Source organism: Macrobrachium nipponense, chromosome 20, assembly GCF_015104395.2.
Source record: "Macrobrachium nipponense isolate FS-2020 chromosome 20, ASM1510439v2, whole genome shotgun sequence".
Classification (NCBI taxonomy): Eukaryota; Metazoa; Arthropoda; class Malacostraca; order Decapoda; family Palaemonidae; genus Macrobrachium; species Macrobrachium nipponense.
The window spans coordinates 43,862,219-43,882,218 of NC_061089.1; the positions used below are offsets into that span (position 1 = coordinate 43,862,219).

General features: G+C 34.0%; 1 long non-coding RNA gene across 2 annotated transcripts in view; it reads right to left on the reverse strand.

The window, feature by feature from the left end:
• Nucleotides 1–20,000, reverse strand: part of LOC135225291 (uncharacterized) — a 342,890-nt gene that overhangs the window by 143,431 nt on the left and 179,459 nt on the right. For both annotated transcript variants that reach the window (XR_010316939.1, XR_010316938.1), the window contains exon 3: nucleotides 5,534–5,576. This is a non-coding gene — a long non-coding RNA (uncharacterized LOC135225291). The remainder of the gene's footprint in view (nucleotides 1–5,533; nucleotides 5,577–20,000) is intronic.

Genomic DNA, 20,000 nt, shown 5'->3' on the forward strand with positions numbered 1-20,000 from the left:
CACATTTTATATATATATATATATATATATATATATATATATATATATATCTATATATATATATATATATATATATGACTGGTAAAAGTGTTCTGTAACAACAGAATTCCATCTAATAAAAGGAGCCCATAAAAACACCAAAATGTAGAGAGAAAAGTACTATATTTCAGAGACTGCTGTCTCTCTCTTCAGGTATATGAATGAGAAAAGTTTACAGAAAAGGTGGTATTTATACCAAGAGATTCGTCCACAAGTAAGCCAATTTAGGTCACCCCCGCTGATATTCTTCCTTTAATCTTCTTAAGCGTTGGTTGAATGAACACTGCGTCGACGATGTCCGATGTCCAATTCCCTTTTGAGATGTTCATTACCTGCTTCTCTTTTATTAAGGCCGATTCCATCATTTGACTCTTGTACCGGCAGTTGCTGCTATAAATTACACGTGACATATTCCAGTTTATTCTATGGTTATGTTCATTTATATGGTTGAAAATAGCTGAGTTCTGTTGTCCATACCTAACTGACCGTTTGTGTTGTATTAATCTCTGGGGAAGTGATTTACCTGTAAATCCGATGTAAGATTGGTCACAGTCCTGGCATGGGATCTCATTTACCCCAGAGTCTTTGGGCGATGTCTTTTGTTGGACGTTAATCAGGGATTTGGCTAAGGTATTTGGGTAGGTAAATGCAAAAGGGTTGGATTTCCCAAGGGTGTGAGTTACTCTCTTAATCGTCTCCAGGTGGGGAATTTTTATTTTATTGTTGGGTGTGTCTCTGGTCTTGTCTTTAGGGGATCGGTAGAAAATTACGTTTGCTTTTTGAATTGCTTTCTCAATTATATGGTCAGGATACTTTAAAGATGAAAGTTGCTTGCGAATTAGTTCAAATTCTTTTTCCAAGCAACTTTCATCTTTAAAGTATCCTGACCATATAATTGAGAAAGCAATTCAAAAAGCAAACGTAATTTTCTACCGATCCCCTAAAGACAAGACCAGAGACACACCCAACAATAAAATAAAAATTCCCCACCTGGAGACGATTAAGAGAGTAACTCACACCCTTGGGAAATCCAACCCTTTTGCATTTACCTACCCAAATACCTTAGCCAAATCCCTGATTAACGTCCAACAAAAGACATCGCCCAAAGACTCTGGGGTAAATGAGATCCCATGCCAGGACTGTGACCAATCTTACATCGGATTTACAGGTAAATCACTTCCCCAGAGATTAATACAACACAAACGGTCAGTTAGGTATGGACAACAGAACTCAGCTATTTTCAACCATATAAATGAACATAACCATAGAATAAACTGGAATATGTCACGTGTAATTTATAGCAGCAACTGCCGGTACAAGAGTCAAATGATGGAATCGGCCTTAATAAAAGAGAAGCAGGTAATGAACATCTCAAAAGGGAATTGGACATCGGACATCGTCGACGCAGTGTTCATTCAACCAACGCTTAAGAAGATTAAAGGAAGATTATCAGCGGGGGTGACCTAAATTGGCTTACTTGTGGACGAATCTCTTGGTATAAATACCACCTTTTCTGTAAACTTTTCTCATTCATATACCTGAAGAGAGAGACAGCAGTCTCTGAAATATAGTACTTTTCTCTCTACATTTTGGTGTTTTTATGGGCTCCTTTTATTATATATATATAATATATATATAATATATATATATTATATATTTAGTATATATATATATATGTAAATATATATATATATATATATAGACTGGTAAAAATGTTCTGTAACAACAGAATTCCATCTAATAAAAGGAGCCCATAAAAACACCAAAATGTAGAGAGAAAAGTACTATATTTCAGAGACTGCTGTCTCTCTCTTCAGGTATATGAATGAGAAAAGTTTACAGAAAAGGTGGTATTTATACCAAGAGATTCGTCCACAAGTAAGCCAATTTAGGTCACCCCCGCTGATATTCTTCCTTTAATCTTCTTAAGCGTTGGTTGAATGAACACTGCGTCGACGATGTCCGATGTCCAATTCCCTTTTGAGATGTTCATTACCTGCTTCTCTTTTATTAAGGCCGATTCCATCATTTGACTCTTGTACCGGCAGTTGCTGCTATAAATTACACGTGACATATTCCAGTTTATTCTATGGTTATGTTCATTTATATGGTTGAAAATACCCGAGTTCTGTTGTCCATACCTAACTGACCGTTTGTGTTGTATTAATCTCTGGGGAAGTGATTTACCTGTAAATCCGATGTAAGATTGGTCACAGTCCTGGCATGGGATCTCATTTACCCCAGAGTCTTTGGGCGATGTCTTTTGTTGGACGTTAATCAGGGATTTGGCTAAGGTATTTGGGTAGGTAAATGCAAAAGGGTTGGATTTCCCAAGGGTGTGAGTTACTCTCTTAATCGTCTCCAGGTGGGGAATTTTTATTTTATTGTTGGGTGTGTCTCTGGTCTTGTCTTTAGGGGATCGGTAGAAAATTACGTTTGCTTTTTGAATTGCTTTCTCAATTATATGGTCAGGATACTTTAAAGATGAAAGTTGCTTGCGAATTAGTTCAAATTCTTTTTCCAGGAAATCTGGGGAACAAATTCGTAAGGCTCTTAAGAATAGGTTGCTAGCTACACCTATCTTGATAGTATTGTCATGATAGCTAAAGTAGTGAATATATGAAAGTGAGAACGTTGGTTTTCTGTATATGGTAAATTTGTATTCTGTCGTCTCTCTGATTATTAAAACATCAAGAAAAGGAATTTTGTTGTCTGTTTCCCATTCAACTTTAAATTTGATGCTGGGCACTAATGCGTTTAATTTTGAGAGGAATTCATTAAAATTACCCCACTTATTATCCCAAAATGTTAGTATGTCATCCACGTATCTCATCCACAGCATGTTTTTGGGTTTTATTGCATTTATTACTGTAGTTTCAAAGTATTCCATGTATAGATTGGCTAAAATAGGACTTAAAGGACTACCCATACTACACCCGAATTTTTGCTTGTAGAATGATTCCCCGAATGAAAATACGTTATTAGATGCACATAATTCAACTAACTTTATTATTTTGTCAAGTGCAAAAGGGAAATGATCTGAATAGGGGGATAATTTTTCCCTTAAAAACTGAAGAACGTCCTGTACTGGTACTTTTGTGAATAGGGAGTCTACGTCAAGGCTTAAAAGTTTTTTGTTGTGAAGTGGTATATGTGCTTCTCTGAATTTGTGACAAAAGTCTTCCGAATGTTTGATGTGACTGGGAGAAGAAGTGCCTAAAAAAGGAGAAAGGAGGCCAGCTAACCATTTAGAAATTTTGTAATTGAAAGCTCCGGCGCATGAAACGATGGGTCTGAATGGAAGATTGTCTTTGTGAGTTTTGGGAAGACCATAAAAGTAGGGTAATTTAGGATTAATTACTTTAAATTTCTCTAATAGTTCAATACTCTTTTTGTCTTGGCCAATTAATTAGAGAAATTTAAAGTAATTAATCCTAAATTACCCTACTTTTATGGTCTTCCCAAAACTCACAAAGACAATCTTCCATTCAGACCCATCGTTTCATGCGCCGGAGCTTTCAATTACAAAATTTCTAAATGGTTAGCTGGCCTCCTTTCTCCTTTTTTAGGCACTTCTTCTCCCAGTCACATCAAACATTCGGAAGACTTTTGTCACAAATTCAGAGAAGCACATATACCACTTCACAACAAAAAACTTTTAAGCCTTGACGTAGACTCCCTATTCACAAAAGTACCAGTACAGGACGTTCTTCAGTTTTTAAGGGAAAAATTATCCCCCTATTCAGATCATTTCCCTTTTGCACTTGACAAAATAATAAAGTTAGTTGAATTATGTGCATCTAATAACGTATTTTCATTCGGGGAATCATTCTACAAGCAAAAATTCGGGTGTAGTATGGGTAGTCCTTTAAGTCCTATTTTAGCCAATCTATACATGGAATACTTTGAAACTACAGTAATAAATGCAATAAAACCCAAAAACATGCTGTGGATGAGATACGTGGATGACATACTAACATTTTGGGATAATAAGTGGGGTAATTTTAATGAATTCCTCTCAAAATTAAACGCATTAGTGCCCAGCATCAAATTTAAAGTTGAATGGGAAACAGACAACAAAATTCCTTTTCTTGATGTTTTAATAATCAGAGAGACGACAGAATACAAATTTACCATATACAGAAAACCAACGTTCTCACTTTCATATATTCACTACTTTAGCTATCATGACAATACTATCAAGATAGGTGTAGCTAGCAACCTATTCTTAAGAGCCTTACGAATTTGTTCCCCAGATTTCCTGGAAAAAGAATTTGAACTAATTCGCAAGCAACTTTCATCTTTAAAGTATCCTGACCATATAATTGAGAAAGCAATTCAAAAAGCAAACGTAATTTTCTACCGATCCCCTAAAGACAAGACCAGAGACACACCCAACAATAAAATAAAAATTCCCCACCTGGAGACGATTAAGAGAGTAACTCACACCCTTGGGAAATCCAACCCTTTTGCATTTACCTACCCAAATACCTTAGCCAAATCCCTGATTAACGTCCAACAAAAGACATCGCCCAAAGACTCTGGGGTAAATGAGATCCCATGCCAGGACTGTGACCAATCTTACATCGGATTTACAGGTAAATCACTTCCCCAGAGATTAATACAACACAAACGGTCAGTTAGGTATGGACAACAGAACTCGGGTATTTTCAACCATATAAATGAACATAACCATAGAATAAACTGGAATATGTCACGTGTAATTTATAGCAGCAACTGCCGGTACAAGAGTCAAATGATGGAATCGGCCTTAATAAAAGAGAAGCAGGTAATGAACATCTCAAAAGGGAATTGGATATCAGATATCGTCGACGCAGTGTTCATTCAACCAACGCTTAAGAAGATTAAAGGAAGAATATCAGCGGGGGTGACCTAAATTGGCTTACTTGTGGACGAATCTCTTGGTATAAATACCACCTTTTCTGTAAACTTTTCTCATTCATATACCTGAAGAGAGAGACAGCAGTCTCTGAAATATAGTACTTTTCTCTCTACATTTTGGTGTTTTTATGGGCTCCTTTTATTAGATATATATATATATATATATATATTATATATATATATATATATATATTATATATATATATATGTATATATATATATATATGTTTCCGTTAGTTCAATCTCTTTATTGTCCTTTTGTTTGCCTATATATATATATATATATATATATATATATATATATATATATATATATATATATATGTATATATATGTGTATATATATATATATATATAAAATTTCTACATGTTTTTGCCATTTGTTCATGTAACAATTGGAATCCCGTCAACACTAATGATTATAAAAGTTTTACTAGGAAGCCACAGTGGATGACTATGTTTAATCTTTCAAAATATATTAGTTATAAAATTAATACTTCAAGGAAGACGCCATTTAAACGGCTATGAAAGGGGATGTATGAAATGAAGACAGTTATTGAAGATAACGTAAATCCACTAATAAACAACTTACCTTATATTCTCAGGTGTTCTGCTTCGTAGATTCCAAGAAGAACCTGTAAATAAATATAAAAAATAAAATTAAATTATTTTTCCAATTAGACTTTCACATGATATATTCATTATGTCTTGCTTCGAGTTACAACTTGTAACTTAGACATGCATAGAGAGAGAGAGAGAGAGAGAGAGAGAGAGAGAGAGAGAGAGAGAGAGAGAGAGAGAGAGGAATACAATGCATAGCTGTTGTTCTCGGTTAGATTAATACGTAGATCCATTTCTTGGTTTGTTATGGTTTACCCTAAGTTTAGTCCTTTCGTTTTACAGCCATTTTTTAAGGAACACATTAAATCGGAATATTAAATAGCAAAATATGATATAACTCACTCATATAAATATAAATATCAATATATATATATATATACACATATAAAATGTTTGTATTTGTATACCTACATAGGACTAGATCCTTATTCGAATTTGATGTAATTCAAGCCTCCCCGTCCCTCCCTCTCCCATTTCCTTCGATAACATCATTCTTGCCATTTACCTTATAGACTGTTAAGTCATTCCGGAGGCCCAAATTCCGCCTCAGTGGCCCATAACCGCGGCAATAACGGCTGTGTATCACATACTGTTGCAACGTTTGCTTTGTAGAAGCCATTCCCCCCCAAAACAAATGGGTTCCGGGGCAGACGGGGCCGTTTGCCCGGCCCATTAAGAACAACTATCGAAGGAGAACGACCTCCAGAATAAGAGGAAATTTCTTGGAGTTCTCCTTTTACGTAATTTGTGAATAGTTACAAAAAATTGTCAAAGTCAACGACCAATGCTTATCTAATTTATTTATTGTTTTTTAATGAGTGAACTCCTTTTTCTGTATTTCTCATTACCTTGTTACTTCTTCCTGATGAACCCTATATTCTTGGGAAGTTCACCTTCTTGACGACAACAACAACAACAACAACAAGCAATAATAATAATAATAATTCACGATGTAGAAACGTATATTCTACATATTTTTATGTCCGCACGTTTCAAAGTGGTAAACGCAGTGTATTTTTATCACAAACATTTTTTTTAAAATATAAAATCCCCTATGTTATATGTCAAAAACAACAGAGAGAGAGATGAGAGAGAGAGAGAGAGAGAGAGAGAGACGAGAGAGAGAGAGAGAGAGAGAGAGTTTCTCAGGGCTAATTAACAAACATACGTTTGTATTTACTGAGGCTTCAAAATTGCAGTCATTTTGCCTGACAGCAAAGTGATAATTTGCTTCATCTTTCCGGATTTCTCGCCAGTAGGCATATAAATCTCAGCGCTTACTGCTGATTTGCATAATCCTCTTTTCCTGAACAAGATGTTACCGTGATCAGATCCCTCCGGCGAGCGGGAGCACATACAAACACTCCTAACCCGGCACCTTCAAGGACAGCTCTTAAAATCTGATGAGGTATTCGTTGGAAAAGAAAAAAAAAAAAGAAAAAAAAAAAAATATATATATATATATATATATATATATATATATATATATATATATATATATATATATATATATATATATATATATATAATTTCATATGGTCTAATATTTCCATAGCGTTTAAAGACCTTTCAGTGAATGCCGACAGTCAATTATGCTGTTCCTGTGGAAGTTATATAAAGCCAACTTCGGTCAAGTTACATCCGATTTACGAGACTTTTAAAAGAAAGTGGTAAGAGTATTATAACTTTAAGGTCATTAGCACTTAGGGGTCGAAGGAAAGAGGTTAGGACAATGGTGTTTAACATAATATGTTAAAGACAAAGCTCTCATATAAACGAAGGGAGCTCAAGGCAGGAGGTGATGCTTGTGAGTAGAGAGAGAGAGAGAGAGAGAGAGAGGAGAGAGAGAGAAGAGAGAGAGAGAGAGAGAAATTATATTTGTGCTTGAATAATGGCTTTCGTGTTTGAGTTTACGGATGAATATAAGACGGCAGAGAGAGAGAGAGAGAGAGAGAGAGAGAGAGAGAGAGAGAGTGAGAGAGAGAGAGAGAGAGAGAGCAGATAAAAATTGTTCAAATGATGTGTCATCTGAAAACAGCCTTTTGACCCTGAATAGCAGTAACTGTCAGTTTTGAACACACACCTCCGATTAAAATAAAGAACTACAATGCAACGAGAAATTTCAAAAGCACCACGCAGTATACCCTGACTCTGCTTCGACCCAGCACTGGCGAACGAAGCTCAATAGCGCCCCCTATTCTCTTTAGTAGCTCTCTTCACTCCTTAACCAAGTGAATTAATTAGAAAAAAATTTCTTTAAGTTAATGAAAACCAATAAGTAAATTATTTTCACACTGTCGATATTTATCGCCTTGTGCTTTAGTCCTACAAGAGATTTCTATATACATATGTTTCAATAATTGATAACGACCTACAGAGACAGTGCTGTCAGTGTAATTATGACTTAAGGTTCTTTGCAGCGTCCCTTCGGCCCTTGGCTGCAACTCCTTTTACTGTAACGCCGTTCACATTCTCTTTTTTTCATATTACTGATTCATAGTGCAACTGCGAGGTTTTCCTCCTATTACACCTTTTAAACATTTATACTCTCAATTTCCCTTTCAGCGATGAGTGACCTAATGGGTCCAAGCGCTTGGCCTTTGGCCTAAATTTTATACTTCATTTCTCATAATTAATAAGGAATATATTAATGACACGAGTTTGTGCTTTCAAAAAACCACAAGAATTAAGTGTCGAGTGATCAAAAATCCCCGTTAACTGCTCCATTATTCCCGAACAGCAAACCCGACCTGGAAAATAATACTCCTGTTTGTTCCCCCCTCCACCCCCTCTCCCCACTCCACTCGATCGATTTCCGATGGAGAAAGACGTTTTGGCCGGAGAAGCATCTGATCAGCAATTGGATGCAATTCACGTGGGACGGACCCGGGGCCAAAACATTCGATATTCCATTAAAAGTTCGCCTCCGGTGCCTTTTTTTTTTTTTTTTTTCTTTACTCTTTTTCGTTCTATGATGCACGAGGACATAGGAATTTGAAATTTCTTTCAACTTCAAAATCGGATGCAGGAAGTTTAATAGATTCTTTTATTGGTTAAAGTCAATTCTAATATCATTACAGGATTTGGATCGTGAAGTATTTTTAACAACGCAGATTGTCTTACAAAATTATCAATGAACTGGTAATATTCACCTTATCTTCATCCACCAACTGACGAGAAATAACCAGATTGAATTTCTAACGTTCGAAATTCAGTTTTGCTGACAATAATAGTAACTGATCTTGAACCCCGAGGAATGTATCATTATCAACCTGCTTATCTTTATCACTATTATCACGATAATCCTTTAATATTTTCATCAACAGACACACATTTCAACAGAATGGTAATTATATAACACAGCTTCCCACATCTTATCGCTTTTGGGCCAAATCGTTTCAGACCCTTTTTCTAAATTCTATTTCGTGTAATGGTGGATTTATTATTATTTTATTTTATTATTCCCCCACCCCTTCCTAACGATTTTCATATTATTATTATTATTATTATTATTATTATTATTATTATTATTATTATTATTTATAAAACAAACACCTTTAGGTACTACATCTCTTTTTTTTTTTTTCTTTCTTTCTAAAGATTTCCATATTATGATGATGATGATGATTATTATTATTACTTATAAACAAACACTTTTAGGTACATAAATATTTTATTTTTCCTTTCCCTTTTCTAACGATTTCCATATTATTATTATTATTATTATTTACACAACCACCTTTAGGAACATATATCTTTTTTTTTCCTTTCCCTTTTCTAACGATTTCCATATCATTAATATTATTATTACTATTTATCAAACAAACCCCTTTAGAAACATAAATCTCTCTTGTTCCCCCTTTCTAACGATTTCCAATCGAGTTTCGAGACAGCCTGGCCACAAAATCGTCCGATCAGCATTTTTGTCAGAGACTGGCGCAGGACAAAAGGCTTTCAATATTCCATCTAAATTTCCCTCGAATATTCTTCTCTCTGTATCGCTTCAATTTCCATAGGATAACATAGAATTTGTAGTGACAAACTCTAAGAATATGTCTCAGGAGTATTCTCTCTATATACTTGAATTTTTCTAGAATTCTGTTTAATATTTATAGAATTCTATAGAATTTGTGGTGATGAAATCAATTACAATATCTCTAAGAATATTCTATGTACATTAACTTTTATAGAATTATATAGAATCTATTGTGATAAAGTCTACGAATATGCATCTGAAGTTTTTTTTTCTTAATTTCTAGAGAAACTATAAGTTTATGGTGATAAGTTCTAAGAAAAAATATCTGAAGATTATCTCTATATACCTTAATTTACATAAATTCTATAGGATTTGTAGTGATAAACTCTATGAATGTCCCTTAATTTCCTCTCTATCTCTCTTGATTTTTTTACAGTTGTATAAAATTCATAGTAATAAACTCTAAGAATATGTCTATATATACCTTAATTTTCACAGAATTTATATTTATATTGATAAACTCTGTGAACATATTTCTAAATATTCTCTGTATATATAACCTTAATTTTTATAAAGTTCCATTGGTTTTGTATCGATAAACTCTATGAACATATCTAAATATTCTCGCTATATACTTTTTTTACAATTCTATAGAATTTGTAGTAATAAACTCTATGAACATATCTCTGAATATTCCTTATATAATATACCTTAATTTTCATAGAATTCCGTAGGTTTTGTATTGATAAACTCTACGAGCAAATTTCTAAATATTCTCGTTATATACCTTAATTTTTTTAGAATTCTATAGAATATATCATAATAAATTCTTTCATTATACCTTAATTCTTATAGAATTCCGTAGGATTTATAGAGATATCTGAATTTGACTCTGAATTTTCTCTCTATATCTCTTAATTTTCACAAAATTCTAAGACTCTATGCAGATCAATTCTATGAATTTTAAAGAGCCAGAAAATCAACAATTATGTGATCTGCAACAGAGATAGGATGCGAACAAATGTGGGGCAAAACGAGGCCCATGACTTGATGGAGCGCTAACGCAACTAGATTCCATAAGCAAAGCCCAACAGATTCATTAATACAGTAGATCTTGACCTTATGAAGAAGTCAAAGTGAAGTTGTATATGCACTATAATGTTTTAACTACAAACAGTGAGAAACATAACCATAATTTCCGAACACAATTAACACTTTTAAAATCGACTATAATTTTTCGGTTTACTTTAAAACAAGTTTTTCGCCTCTGCAGAGTTTTAAATGCCCGTTAATTATTCGAAGTAAAAAACGTGGATTTTTGTTGAATGATTTTTTTCTTTTTAACTTTCCAACAAAATATGTGACGTCGATACGAATTTTTTTGTTTTGAAATACACAAGTATTTTTGCTAATATTTATTTTTTATTATTTCAACTTATAACCGCTTTAGACCATCGAAGCAACTGTAACAAATATGACCATATTACACTGGGAAAAAATAAAACAATGCGTGAGCCTTAGTTACAAAATTGACGCGTTTTGGTGCAAAGAGAAGACAATCCTTTTTTCTGTGTGAATTTCACTTCTTTGAAACGAGTGTCAACCATTTAATCTCAGATGTTTTACTATTTAGCAATAAAATGTCTGCAAAGCAATGTTTGAACTGAGAAAACGTTACTCGAGAACGGTGCATTAATTATTTCAGCGTTTGACATAAAACAATATTAAATTAGCCATTCAAAAAATATACGTGATTGACATACACAGTAATATACACAAATGCCATACTCAAATATAAACATAAATGCACACAAAAATATACACATCATACGTAAATATCCATACACAAAATTATACAGAAGTGTCATACATTTTTTCAAGGTGTTAACAAATTCGAAGAATAATTCCTGGTTGTCACTATGCGTGATGAACTATGAAGCTTCAAACTCAAAAAAACGCAGTCTTTCAAAACACTCTTAAAAGTCTTGTCCCAACTCTAATATTTCTGTGCTGAGGGCTGGCATTTTCCTCAGTTGCTGAGAACCTCATTTTCCCCAACTGGCTGTTTTAAGCTTAGCCAGGTGACTCTGGAGACGAGTTTTATTGGATGGACGCGCCTCTTCCTCTCCGAAACTTTATGAAATTTCGTAATAGAAAAACTTTAGCGACTCCTCTTTGAAATCTTAGCCCGAAAATATATTTCTCGTTGAGAAATATGAATGTATTTGGACTCCCCTACGTCAATGAAGCTTAGGATTCAACTTTGCTTCGGGATAACTAAACAACTGAAAGGAGCTTCTATGTTTTAAAGTTAAAAAAAAAAAAAAGAAAAAAAAAAATCATTTAGTGTCGAGACTACGATTCTTTTCGTTAGAGATTTTCACAATCTATGCTGATTTTGTTTTACATAGCAACATACTACAAATTCTCTCTCTCTCTCTCTCTCTCTCTCTCTCTCTCTCTCTCTCTCCTGACATGTCTAGGACTTGCTTTGGAGACCCGACTCAGCGTTGTGTCGAGAAGTTGACGTTTGTCCTTGAAGGAAACGGGAGATTAGGAGGGGGAAGGGGTGGGGGAGGAAAGGGGAGGTAGGAGAGGAAGAGGGAGGGACATAATTTGCCGTGATGCTGGAAGGAGCCAAAAGCAATGTCACAGGAGATCACAGGAGACGAATTTTTAGTGATGCGAGGGAGTAATGATGGAGAAGATGAATAATAATGATGGTGGAGAATTATGATAGTGATGGAGTAACGCGGCAGCAGTGTTGGAGGATGAGATCAATAGGTAGTGCCGTTTAAGGAGGCACAAAGGGTAGCGTTGGAGAGATCACAGAGTGAACCGAGAGTGGAAGAGAATAAAATCTGTCGTTAGAGACATCAGAAATGGAACTGAGGAGAAGACTGACATCAACAGGGGGGAGGAGGAGGAGGAGGAGGAGGAAGAAATCGATAATGGTGATGATTAGTAGCTAACCCAAGGGCAGGAGAGGGGCTGATGGTAGCATGGCCCTTTAGGCTTTATCCTTAATTACAGTATCCTACAAGATTAGAAAAGTTAACCTAATCTATGGGGGATATCACCCGCTTCTGAATCTTTCTAAGATGAATCCTTTCCCCTTACCATCTTAATTTTTGGATAATTATATCCCTTCCTATCTTTCTCTCTCCGATTTCATTATTCGTAATTCTGTTCAACTATTTTACTTTATAATTTTTTTCTATATTTATATATCGGTAGAATCTGTTTTTTATCATTTGCCAAATAAGTGTCTTTTGGTATTTAATTTCTATATTATACTACACTCGAGTATTTACCGACATATGTGTATGTATAATAGATGTATATATAATATATATATATATATGTATGTATATATATACATATATAATATATACATATATATGTACATTATATATATACATGTATATATATATATATATATATATACATATATATATATATATATATATGAATACCTATGCGTACGTATATGCATAAATGCATAAACTATATATATATATATGTGTGTGTGTGTGTGTGTGTGTGTGTGTGTGTGTAGATCACAGATTGAAAAGCCCAAGGTTTCAACAATCAAATTTCGAGCGAAGAGATGAACCTTTCTCCATATACTTTCATTTATCCATCTAAAGAAATACAGACCTCCATAATCTAGAGTTCAAGAAAAAAAAATCATCAATATCAAAAGGTTAAGAAAAAGTGCACTCGGCAAGTAGTAGCCTAAAGGAACACGGAGAATCCCGAGAGAATCTGGATTAAAAGGAAAATGCACTGGTCCCCCTTCAGGGAATATTTTGTTTTTATATTGAATTTCCTATGTATTTTATCGTCAGATTTATTTATACACATAGAGACGCAAACATGCACATAAATTTATGAACACATATGTATATATGTATATACATAGATATAGATATATATATATATATATATATATATATATACTATATATATGTAAATATGTATATACATAATGTGTACATACATACGTGTATGTGCCTGAATTTTGACAGCTAATAAAATTATATATATATATATATATATATATATATATATATATATATATATATATATATATATATATATATATATCAGTTAATTCATTTCTCTCTCTCTCTCTCTCTCTCTCTCTCTCTCTCTCTCTCTCTCTCTCTCTCTCTCTGTGGATTTAACGCTCCGCTGCTGAAGTAAATGATTATCCGATAGATTTCTTAATTACAAGATCGGCAGATCACACATACGTTTAAATCAGCTGCCATTAAATGGGAGTATCTGAAGCAGGGAAAATGAGAAAGAAATAATAAAGAGGTGATTTGAATTCCCTTTCACTAATATTACAAAGCACGTCACAGGATATCAGTTCACGTTGAATTTACAGCCTGCTATTATGAAAAAATAGGCTGCATTGTAAATTGAATCTTCTCATGTGAAAACGATGAAAACAATGAAATTTGAGATAATTGACGTCAAATATGGTATATACATGATACGTACAGACGGCCAACGAAGAATTGGCGTAGTTTCTTAATTCATTGTTCGTTATGGACATATTGCCATATGCAGGTGCCAGATTATTTACTTCACAATAAAATAACATTTCCTATCAAAGGTGCTATACTTGAAATAAATTACATTAGAATTGAGTAGACTTATTCCATGTATTAAAGATAATTATTTTGCAAAGTAAGGAAAATATATACCGATGGGTCCACGATTTCTAATTTTATTCTCAACTCTAACTTCGTGACAGCATACCGAAGATTTTGATTTGAGGTTGGCTTTGCTGTCGCTAGAGTCTTGACTCAACGTATCGTACTGCACTGGGGTGCTGTCATTTCGTCTCCTACAGCCGATAAATAATACATCAAGGCGTTAACATTCTTTGAAAACTGTGTTTAGTTAAACTAATTTTGTCCTTTGATCAATAAAATAATTTGCATGACACATTTAGTGGGCCTAAATTGGACTTCTGATTTTCCCACATGATTTGCCTAGGTCTATTTTCAGCAGTATACTTTCTCGGATACGTAATATTAATGAATATTTAAATCGACAATATATATATATATATATATATACATACATACATACATACATATATATATATATATATATATATATATATATATATTAATCTGCTTGATTTGACTATTCCCGTTATTCTTGTTTTATTAGCCATGTTCGCCTTTCTTCTTATCCTTTTCATAATTGCTTAACATAATTAACTCAGACCTAGCTATTCAAAATCAAAAAGCAATCATAAGAAAATCAAACGAATATAATTCAGTCTTATGTTTTATCGAATTCCTTGCATATCATCCTGTTTCATTTGGACACCTTGGAAAGCTGTGGGAGTCAAAACTGACGAATACATTAAGAAAGGCTTACTTTCCTTAAAGCTTTCTTAGGTTGATTTTTTTGTAACTATTCATTTCTTCTAAATAGAAATTAATTCAAATTAGTTTCACATGTATACCTACTAGACCTACTACAATAAGCATATTATAAGTAGCTGAAAGGATAAGAAATATGAAAGGTGACGTTCTCGTTTAAGTCTATTTCATATGTTTTTTTTTTTTTCTTTCAAGAAAAACCTACTCCTTTAATCAAGGGTTGCTCTTTGACGGCTTCAGGGTGTAACACGAGTGTATGCACATATTTTGTGGAATGAAAGATAAAGTTTCTTTGAACAGAAAATAATTTTATAAACATGCATTTTAAGACGTCCGTTGTCGGTGCGGGGAATTTTAAAATAACCGTTATCATTAGTGGTGCTTTCACGAGGAGTTCGTAGTGAGAACTGACAAGTCGGATCTAGTCGCCTGAGATGTAGAAGAGAGCGGAGGTGGCGTATAGGAGTGATGGAACGATTAGGCCGATGTTAATAAAGTATCTCCCAATAAAACGTATTCTTTAGGTTTTGAAGAAAAAAATGCATGCAGCATTGAAACCGTTTCCCTCCCTATCCGTGGTATTCACTGGCTACCGATAAAAAACAAAACTAAAAGAGTAAGCCTAACTGAATCTCTCATTCATCAAAGATATGTTTGCTTATTCATTAGACTTATTCATTAGACAACTACCAAAGACTTCAAGAGTAGATTAAAAATCTCTTCCTCTCCATCTTAAGTTTTCATCAGACACCAGTCATAAGCAATGTCGTGACGAGGCACTAGAATTCAAAGTTCACAAATGAATGCTGCTCAGCAACATTTACACTACTGTATTGTCTTGCTCTCATGTGGTGCTTCGAGGTGTTCCACCTCTAGGCCCATGTTCTAAATTTTGCCGTTTTTTAAACAATTTTATTCATCTATGTATGGTTCTTTCTGGTTTATTAAGCTTTCTTGATATCTCTCCAACATGAACTTGCACCGAATGCAGTGCAATCACTCTCGCTCATTGAGGGATGTTTCTTAGACCGATAAATGACACATTGACATTAGATTCCCGTGCACATGATATCAAAAGCAATAGAGTGAGGTCGCCTGGTTCACGCTGTTAATTTTTTTCTTTTTGTTTTTAAATTTGATAGCATTTTGTGAGATTCCAATGTTTTCTGTAAAATTTAACAAATGGAATATTCAACTACCTTGAACTTAATATTGAAATGATAATTTAAGGACTATGTTTATGCGATACTACTAGTGATAGGTGTCTCCTATCTATTTGTTAATGTATATCTATGGTTGTGATATGACGTTTTTTATCACTTCGTTTCGTTCACGTCAATTTTGCTATATGGAAAATAGTTTTACACAATAACATAACATAATGTTCTAAAGATATCAGTGACTGTTTTTAACGTCATTACACATGATTTCTTCCATTTTTGAAAAGAAAAATAGATAAATGAACCATGAATCGTGCGTCAGGCAGGTGAACGAAAAATTATGAAACTCTGCCACGAGTTTTTTGGCCGACAGTACATTATCATTATATATATATATATATATATATATATATATATATATATATATATATATATATATTAATATACACTACATATATATATATATATATATATATATATATATATAAATGTATGTGTGTGTGTATGTATATATGTACACGCATATATATACACACACACGTATATATGTATATAATATATACTATATATACATATATATATATATATATTATTTATTTATTATATTATATGCACATATACTATATACAATCATAAGTAAAGAGAGTATATGCCCACGTGAAAAATAGAGCAATGGATTGTAAAATCTTCCTCCCTTACTCCAAGGCATTTTCATCAACTTGCATTGTATGAATTTAGCTTGAATATATCCACTTTGCACTTATACAACGCTGTTATTCCCTCAATAAAGTTATTCCTACAGAGATATGCAAAGATAAATTCGTTTAGTAAGCTTAAGATCTTCGTATATCCCAAAAATGGGAATTGGTAAGTAAAGTGAGAAAGGAGGGAAGTCGGTTAAGAAAAAAGAAGTGAGTGGAAGCTCTTTCCAATTAGGATTTAAGCGAAAGAGACGCTCCACCACCAGCCGTCGACTTAACCACTCAAGAATGAAAGAAGAGGAACAACAAAAAAAAGTGTAAAGCCAGAGATATTTCTGAGACTCTCTCTCTCTCTCTCTCTCTCTCTCTCTGTGACCTGGTATGCTATACTCTTTGCCCTGTCCCCATTTCGTGTAGACAGTTAATTGGTGATTCTTATTCAGCATCTATAGCTTCATAATGCAAAATTATCGGTCTTCACTCAAGGGCGCTGTAAGATAAATAAACATAGGTTTCCCGCGTACTTACATTCATCCCGAAAACTTTCAAGCTAACAAAAATTAAAAGATATTTAGGTATTCAGAGCAGAAAAGGGGGAGGGTTGCTGTTTTCAGAACAAGGCTTGAAGTCTTAAGGGTGATAAGAATCTTTATAAAATATGAATAGAAGAAAGAATTTAGGGCAAAGTCCAAGCGCTGAGGCCTAAAATATCATTCAGCGCCGAAAAAGCAAATTACAAAAAAAAAAAAAGGTTTGAAAAGTGTAACAGGAGGAAAACCTTGCAGTTCCACTATGGATCAATCATTACGAAAGGGTATAAAGTAAGATGGGAGAAAGAAAATATGAACGGAGGCACAAAATGAGGAATGGAAGAGGTTGCAGCTAGAGGCCGAAGTGACGCTGCAAACACCCATGGGTAAAGCCTACAGTGCATCACGTGAGGTACACTGACGGCACTACATTCCCTAGGGAACGGCCATCTTAAGACAAGAAGGCAAAACTGTAAACTGGAAAGACTCCACGCGCGAACCTCTTTACTTTTTGGGAAAGGAGTTGCTACCCGAGGGCCCACAGGAACTGAGGAGCATCTGGTGGAAAGGGAAAATGCATTAGGCTCCTCCTCCTCCTCCTCGTATGCCCGGATTTTACCAGCGAATTTTGCATCTCTTCCTTCGGGCACAGAGTACAACTCAGGCGAATACTGCCGCTTAAGAAAACATATTTCTTCTCAATAATTTGCATTTTTAATTTTCAAAAAGAATGCACGATGGTCATGAAAGTATTCAATTTTAGCATTAAATCAACTAACATTTAGGATTAAATACACTAACATTCTGAGTAGAGAAAGTGGATATTTCGTCTCAATCATTCACTCATATTTTATTTCAAAGGTGAATGCACGATGACCAGTACATTTTGGACAGCCACCAAAGTATTGACTATATGATTAAGTCAACCAACATCCTGAGAGGAAAATGAATTACGAAAACAAAAATTCAAAATATAAAACATTCTTTTGTATTTTCTGAAACATCCACAAGTAAATCATTCTCGCTTTAATAAAGTTTATTGAATTCGCGCAGGCTAATGAAAAAATTAAGTTTTGTTTTTTTTTCGGTCAGTCATTTTCGAAACTCGCAGCACAAACTTCCCAATTGACCAATTATCTACCCAGATATCGCCAAATTTCTCGGGATTTCAGGCAATTACAGTTTTCAGAAAGTTAAAAGTTTCAGGAGTTTCAGAAGTATTTGGCAATGGGCGATCAACGACTAGGAATTCGGCTTTTAATTCGCTCTAACGAGACAGTCAAGTAATCAAGAGACAAGAGGTGGATTAAGGTGTATTGCGGAGTTTGGGAATAATATACATGAATTAAATTGCACCTGAGGTGGGAGAGTACAACTGCGTGTATATGACTTTCTCTCTCTCTGTATGAATATATTATATACAGAATGTGTACTATATATATATATATATATATATATATATATATATATATATATAATATATATATATATATATATATATACATACATATATATATTATTATATATAACTATACATATACATATGTATTTCTATTATACACACACATGTATATAGTACATATGTGTGTCTATATGTGTAATGGTATATATATATATATATATATATATATATATATATATATATATATATATATATATATATATATATATATATTATATATATATATATATATATATATACATATATATATCATACATATAGTATATATATATATATATACATACACTGCGGTATTTGTACTTCTCTTAACTTTCATTACAGGCAAAATTGTCACACATGAAAATATGAAGACACAAAAATTAAAAGGTTTGATCAGATGGACGCAACAAATCTTAATTTGAAATTTCCCTTTTTAAAGGCGAGTCATTTCGGATATTTAATGCAGTATTTCTTCAGTGTTCATATGAAAATCACAACTCTGTTCAACACAAGGAAAAAAGCTTGTATTTCTTTTTTTTTTTGCCTAATCTTCATTTTTTCCACAGCAGCTGCTCGAAATATCTTCTTTGGCGAGAGAATGTGCCTCATCTACAAGAAAATGCGTAAAGTCTATTCAAGAAGCAATTTCTCAGAAGTGAATTTGTGTTCTCTCCAGACTCCACCAATTTTCTAACAATCTTATTTCCTGTGGATAACTTTCACGCCTACGTTTTCTGGAACGCTGTCTTCCAGCTCTGTGTATCGCTATTTTGTGAGTAACGGGGGATTGGCATTTCGCTCGAGTTGGCATCAAAATAAATGTGGGCGAGTGAATATGAGTCTTTTTATTTAATTTAAATTGAACTGCTTCATAAAACAAAATCATTATGGAAGGGCTTCATCTCGACCATAAGCATACAATAGAATTCTTTGCGATATAAATTTTACGACAAAGGCCAAGCGCTGGGATCTATGAGGTCATTCATTGCTGAAAGGGAAATTGAGATTAAATGAAGTTTGGAAGGTGTGCCAGGACGAAAACCACGCAGTTTCCCTAGATGGGATGGTTTGGCGTGTGTGTGTGTGTGTGTGTGTGTGTATGTGTGGGTGGGTGGGTGGGTGGGGGGGGGGGGGGGCTTCAACCCAGAACACCCTCCCACAACCCAGAACACCCTCCCACACCACAAGCCCTATAACAGAACTGATACTTTTCTTTGAA